Raw genomic sequence first — 7,150 nt, 5'->3', positions numbered from 1 at the left:
TTGGCTTTGTTGAACCTCATTAGGTTCTCATGGGCCCACTTGTCCAGCCTGTCCAATGCCAAAAGGCTGTGCTACCATTCATCAGGACTGGAACAGACTAGAGAGTTTGAGTGGAGAGGAATCTGGAGAGGTTCAAAAAGATCAAGTGTAGAGTCCTGTACCTAGGTAGGAATAACTACATGCATCAGTACAGGTTAGAGGCTGATGTGTTGGAAAGGAGCTCTGAAGAGAAGGACCTGAGTGTCCTGGTGGATAACAGGCTGGCCATGATCCAGCAATGTACCCTTGTGGCCAAGAAGGCCAATGGTATCCTGGCGGGCATTAAAAAGAGCATGGCCAGCAGGTCAAGGGAGGCAATCCTCCCTCTCTACTCTGCCCTGGTGAGGCCACATCTGGAGTGCTGTGTCCAGTTCTGGGCTCCTCCATTCAAGAGAGAGAGGGAACTACTGGAGAGTCCAACAGAGGGCTGCAAAGATGATTTGGAGCCTGAAGCATCTCTCTTATCAGGAAAGACTGAGAGAACTGGGACACTTCAGCCTGGAGAAGAGAAGACTGAAAGGAGATCTTATCAATGCTTACACATAAGAGAGCTGCTGCAAAAGTAATACCTCCTATTTTATTATGTTGCCCCACAATGTTGGAGGAGGATGTTGGTGTTTTGTAGCTGAGAATTTGTTCAATCATATAATGTTATTGTGCTCTCTGCAGCTGTTCTAGTTTCCATGGAAATAAATTGAAGGCATTACTTTCAGAGCAACCTACATATCTAAAGGGCAGATATCAAGTTGATGAGGTCAGGCTTTTTTCAGTGGTGCCCAGTGGCAGCGCAAGGGGCAATAGGTACAAACTAGAACACAGGAAGATCCATCTGAACATGAAAAAAGTCTTCTTTACTTTGGAGGTTACAGAGCACTGAAATAAGCTTCCCATAGAGGTTGTGGAGTCTCCTTCTCTGGAGATATTCAAAACCCACCTAGATGCCTTCCTATCTAACCTACTCTAAGGAATCTGCTTTAGTATAGAAGTCGGACTAGGGCATTGACAGAGGTCCCTTCCAACCCCTACAAATCTGTAATTCTTTAATATTCAGTGGACCCTTCTCCTGGGAACACTGAATATGTTATTTATATGATGGAGACCATATTTAAACTTTAAGTTTATGTAGTCAGTACTCAGGATTTATCTCACACCTCCTGATCCATTTTATAGAATAGAATACTAGAATTCTTAGAGTTGGAAGGGACATTTAATGGTCATGTAGCCCAACTCCCCTGCAGTGAACAGGGACACCTACAGCTGGATCAGGGTGCTCAGAGCCTGGTCCAGCCTGACCTTGTGTCTCGCTCCAATTTACAGGAGGGAGAAGGGGTTCTTTTAATATATGTATACCCGACGGCGAGATTAAGACACAACGGGTCAAATGTTAGCCCAACCAGTTTATTACAAATCCTAGTAGCTTAGGGAGATGGGGAAGGGAAGGTGGGCAATAGAAAAGAGATAAAAAAGCAAGGAGTCTTTGTAGAAAGCAAGAGAGATAGTCACCACCAGGGGTCCAGCGTTGTTTGTAGTGCCAACGTTGATCTTCTTGGGAGATGGGTCATCAGGGCTTGTTGTTCGGTTGCCAACCGCTTTGGTTGACAACACCCTTTGGTCGACAACCCCTTTGGTCGACGACAACCTCCAACAGCAGTACGAACTTATTTATAAGTCCAAATTAGTTGAGTCAGCTCTCTTTGGAGTGACAGTTCAAATCCAAAGTGGTTGAGTCAGCTCTCTCTGGAGTGGCAGCTTCTGGCTTTGGGATCTCAGCAGAAAACTCCTTTGTTCCCATCTTCCGGGCCTTGTCAGCAGATAAGAGGGAGCAGGGAGGTGCCCACCTGCATCCTGTTTTTCACAGGATACTATGGTATCATTCCCCCAGTCTCCCATACCAAGCTGGCGCTACTTGGCCAGATCTTCCACCAGTAAACACTCCTGAGCACTCTCTTCCTGGGGTAAACAGTTCTGAAGGAAATGCTTTCAAATGTTCACACGGTGATGTTGATTGCCACACGGCGACACCCACCATTTGCTTCCTTGGTAAGTCAGAGTCTTATCACAAAACATACCTCAGAAAGCAAGCTTTGAGCCAAAAGAAAAGAAGGGTTCAGACACCTTGAATGTTTCCAAGGATGGGGCATCAACTACATCTCTGTTCCATTCTTACTGAAAAAAACATTTTCCTTATATCCAATCTAAATCTACTCTATTTTAGTTTGAACCATTTCCTCTTTCCCTTTGACAACAGACCCTCCTAAAGAGTCTGTCCCCTTCCTTCTTATAGACCCTCCTCTAGATACTGAAAGGCCACTAACAGGTCACCTCAGAGCCTTCTCTTCTCTGGGCTGAACAGACCCAGATCTTGCAGCCTGTCCTTGTAGAAGAGGTGTTTCATCCCTTGGATCATTTTTGAGGCCCTACTCTAGATTATCTCCAGCAGGTCCACATCTCTCCTGTATTGAGAACTCCACATCTGGACACAGCACTCCAGGTGAGATCTCACAAGTGCATAGTAGAGAGATGGGCAGGATCACCTCCTTCGACCTGCTGGCCATGCTACTTTTTGTGCAGCCCAGGATGGTTGGCTTTCTGGGTTGCAAGGGCACATTGCTGTCTCATGTTCAGCTTACCATCCACCAGTATCCCAAGTCCTTTTTGGCAGGGCTGTGCTTAATCCTTTCATCCCCCAGCTTGTATTGATAATGGGGAGTTGCCACTACCCAGGTGCAAGATCTTGCTCTTAACTTTGTCAAACCTCATGAGGTTCTCCTGGGCCCACTGCTGGAGCCTAAGTCCTTCTGGATGGCATCCCATCCTTCATGTGAGTCCACTATGTCACAAATTTGCTGAGAGTGTACTCAAATCTCACTGTTGATATTCACTGTTGATATTGTGGATGTTATATGTCACACTTTAAGTAAAACTTTGAGTGTACGTTGAGGATTCTTTCTACCTTTACATTCTAACTTACATTTATGCTAGGACATTGTGAATGAATACTCATTTGGCATATTCTTAATCCCAGACACAATTAAAAGTTGTTTTAAACAAAAGTTTTAAACAAAACAAATACACTTTTTCTAGATGTTATTAAAACTAGACATCCTTAAATGCAGAGAGTACAGCCTAGTTAATTCTATCAGAAGTGAGTCAGAATTAGAGACTGAAAATATTCACAGTTACAAATAAGAAATGTCAACCTAATTGATAGCTGGAGGCTTTTTTCTGTGACTTTTTTTTTCTCAAAGAGGCAAAAATACCCTGGCTAAAATTTAATAAGACACTTAATTTTTGGTTCTCAGGAAAGAAAATAAATTTCAGCTTCTAGCAAAGCTCATTCTTGAATAATTATTTCAAAAATAATAATAATTAATAAAAGATGGGGCAGAGGGAATAAGGTAAGTAAGTTAGTGCTTTTAATTCCTCTGGCTAATCTTCAGAAAAATAGAGGAAATGGCCAAAAAGGAAAAAAAGCTATGTACCTCCAGCTCCACATAGCAGGAGATTTCTACGAACCAGAACATGTCATATTCGCAAACAAACCACTAAGACTATATTAGAGGAGCTTAGCATAGATTTAGGCATTTTCCTAATGTGTTTTCTACAGTTTCTAATTCTCAATTCAAAAGATGCAATCTTAATGGAGCGGGAATTATCTAGTAAATGTAAGATACAAAAAAAAACAGGTACTACTATCCTACAGTAGTCTTAAGGACTCACCTATTACAATTCCAAAGGCACTAACAGCTCTACGTTTCCACATAAAGAAAGTGATGATTTATTCTAAATGACATGTCTCCAAGACTATACAGATGAAGTACCATTTTTAGAGATCAAATTAGGTATTTTGACATTAATTGTAAAAGTAACAGCAGTCCTTTCTCAGAAAGTTCTAGTGTAGAGATTCAAACCACCTTCATCCATTTTGTCAAAAAGCATCTGCAAGAAAACAATCCTGACTACATTCTATGAGATTTAAAAAAAAAAAATCTAAGTAATATATTGAAGTGTATTAGTGTGTTGGAAAAGGAGTATTGTACCTTGCACAAAAACTTTGAGCTATTGAATAAAGCTTTAAGAAATCAATTGAAAAAGGAAAAGTCAAAGTTCTGCATAGTTCTTCTCCAAACATAGAAATATATAGAGAGATATATATGTAAACAAATGTTTACATTTCTGGGGAGGAATACATGCATGCTCAAAGGAAGTATATTAGTTAACAGAAATCTACCACAATATACTTTGTATTTGGAAACTTTTTGAAGGAATCCTGAAACTCTGAAAGACCATGCTGAGAATGTAAAATAAGTTGTGCTTGTAGACAGAAGAGGTGGAAGTCATTTCACCTAAGCTCAGTCTTTTGAAAGAACAGTTTTTTGTCCAGGCCTGCCATCCAGGAACTCTCTTAAACGGCTTACTGTGAGACATTTGCAGAACCTCTCATTTTAATACAGTCTTCTGTGACAGGAAAAATGAATCAGTCTCTGGAGATGTATATCTTCCTCAATTCTCTGTACAGAGAGCCTATATGACTAAATTACATTAGATACCTACGTTTTCAGTTAGCCAATAACAAGACTCATCCCCAACTCAGATGTCCAGCAGGACAGAAAGAAATAACATTGCCTTAATCATCTCTTCTACTACATGAATTTTAAATGCAGTTATGATTATGAAAATATTAATTAAAAGGATTAATATTATTATGTAAGGAAATTAAATTGATGTTAAATATGCACATTTATGCCTTTCCAGGTTCTAAGGACTAAGAGATTTTCATATTTGACAGCAAAGAACACTCATTAAATAAGAAGCATAGACTTAATTGCCTCTATAAATTCATTTATTTTTCTAATGTGTTAATTCCAGCCAACCAAAACTCAGCTACATCAGCCTTGTGGCAAGCATGAACTGGCAATAGGGTTTCAGATTGGTTATATCCATAGAACAATGATTAGAACAGGAAAAGTTAAAATTTTCTTAGAAATTAGAAAGAGCCATTATCTTGCCTTCCATCTGAAAACTAACATTGTTACTAAATCACTTTGGCAGGATCACACATAAATTCAGCTTTCTTCTACTAGCTGTAAACTTCAAAAACAACTAAGTCATTCCCAGGAGATGTTGGTGGAGAGTCTAGACCTGAAAGGAAAAGCTGGTGCATTTTAGATCTTTCCTAATGAAATTAATGAGCAAAGCCATAACATCAAATGGATTAAATATTACATTAGCAGTCTATTTCCAAAGGTTTGATGAGTTCCTTGCTTGATTCATATGGTATTTAAAACTGACATGTAAGACTGACTAACAGTTTGAAGATCTGAACAACACAGATTTTGTATAACAAAACAAACCCAAAACCAAAACTTTGCCCAGGTGATCAGGAAGGACAATGGTATCCTGGCTTATATAAGAAATAGTGTTACCAGCAGGAGCAAGGAGGTGATTGTTCCCCTGTACTCTGGTGAGGCTGCACCTTGAGGGCTGTGTTTAGTTTGGGGCCATTGGAAATACATCGAGGCCCTGGAACGTGTTCAGAGAAGGGCAATGAAGCTGGTGAGGGGTCTGGAGCACAAGCCTTATGGGGAGCAGCTGAGGGAACTGGGATTGTAACCAATTCTGGTCTGGAGAAGAGAAGGCCCAGGGGAGACCTTGTAACTCTCTACAACTGCCTGAAAGGAGGTTGTGGTGAGGTGGGAGTAAGCCTCTTTTCCTGTGTAACTGACAATAGGCCAAGAGGGAATAGCCTCAAGTTGCACCAGGAGGGGTTCAGGATAGATATATGGAAAAATTTCATCTCCGAAAGAGTGGTCAGGTGCTGGAATGCGCTGCCCAGGGAGGTGGTTGAGTCACCATCCCTAGAGGTATTCGGGAAACATTTAAATGTTGTGCTAATGCGCATGGTTTAGTAGGGAAACTGATGGTAGGAGGAAGGTTGGACTAGATGATCTTGGAGGTCTTTTCCAACCTTGGTGATTTTATGATTCTGTAGTTCTATGAATACAATATAAAAAACACCAAACCCATTACAACCACTATTACCACCAACAAAACAGCAATAAGAAAAGGCTTTAGTTGGTAAAGCTCTGCTTTAAGGCAAGATTATAGAGTAATGCTCCCTCAGGATATGACTCAATATCACAGATGTATTATACAAAGGCTAATGATTCTGCTGTCAGTATTGAAAACACTATTTGCCAGTGGCAAAACTAACAGTAAGTTTATATTACCACTAATTTGCTGGCTATTTTTCTTCATTCATCACCTCATAAATTCCAACCGTGTTACTTCTGGGGAAATATCAACTGATATGGAAAAAAAACATTTAAATGTGTCGTAATTCTAAGCGCTTTTGTCACAGAATTATTAATATTTGATGTTCACATATATCACTGAAGAGATGAGATAAACATCTCTAAAATATAATCAAGGAAATCTTTTTGATTTCTTGGTTTTGGAAAGGAACAGAAGAGAGGATTAAGATCTTCAAGCAATTTCTACTACCTTGAGAGAAAAAAGATCGACTTACTTGCCAACTTATAAACACAATGATCTTCCTGAAAACAGTGCTATACAAGTATATTTTAATAATCCTGAAAAATAAAATTTATTTTTTGCGCCATGTTTTTATCAACTATTACTATATTTATTGATGGAGAAACTCTCCTATAAGAAATATAAAAGTTAATGGCAGGAATTTTTGATTGCATCAAACAATTATTTTACCATGACAGAATAGAATTGAACAAAATGGAGCCCTGTACTTATTTAGATTAGCTTTTTTTTTTTTAATTTCAAAAATCTTGTCCCTGAACACTGTCAAGATCATCTTGGATGGCAAACATGTGTAGGGTAGCTAAAATCAGGTACAGGTTTTTATCAAAACATCTTATCATAGAATCATAGAATCATAGAATGGCTTGGGTTGAAAAGGACCTCAAAGATCATCGAGTCTCAACCCCCCTGCCAAGTGCAGGGTCGCCAACCACTAGACCAGGCTGCCCAGAGCCACATCCAGCCTGGCCTTGAATGCCTCCAGGGACGGGGCATCTACAACCTCCCTGGGCAACCTGTTCCAGTGCGTCACCACCCTCTGTGTGAAAAACTTCCT

Source organism: Numida meleagris, chromosome 1 (assembly GCF_002078875.1).
Source record: "Numida meleagris isolate 19003 breed g44 Domestic line chromosome 1, NumMel1.0, whole genome shotgun sequence".
Classification (NCBI taxonomy): domain Eukaryota; kingdom Metazoa; phylum Chordata; class Aves; order Galliformes; family Numididae; genus Numida; species Numida meleagris.
The sequence above is the reverse complement of the archived record's forward strand: the minus strand, read 5'-3'. Positions refer to the sequence as shown.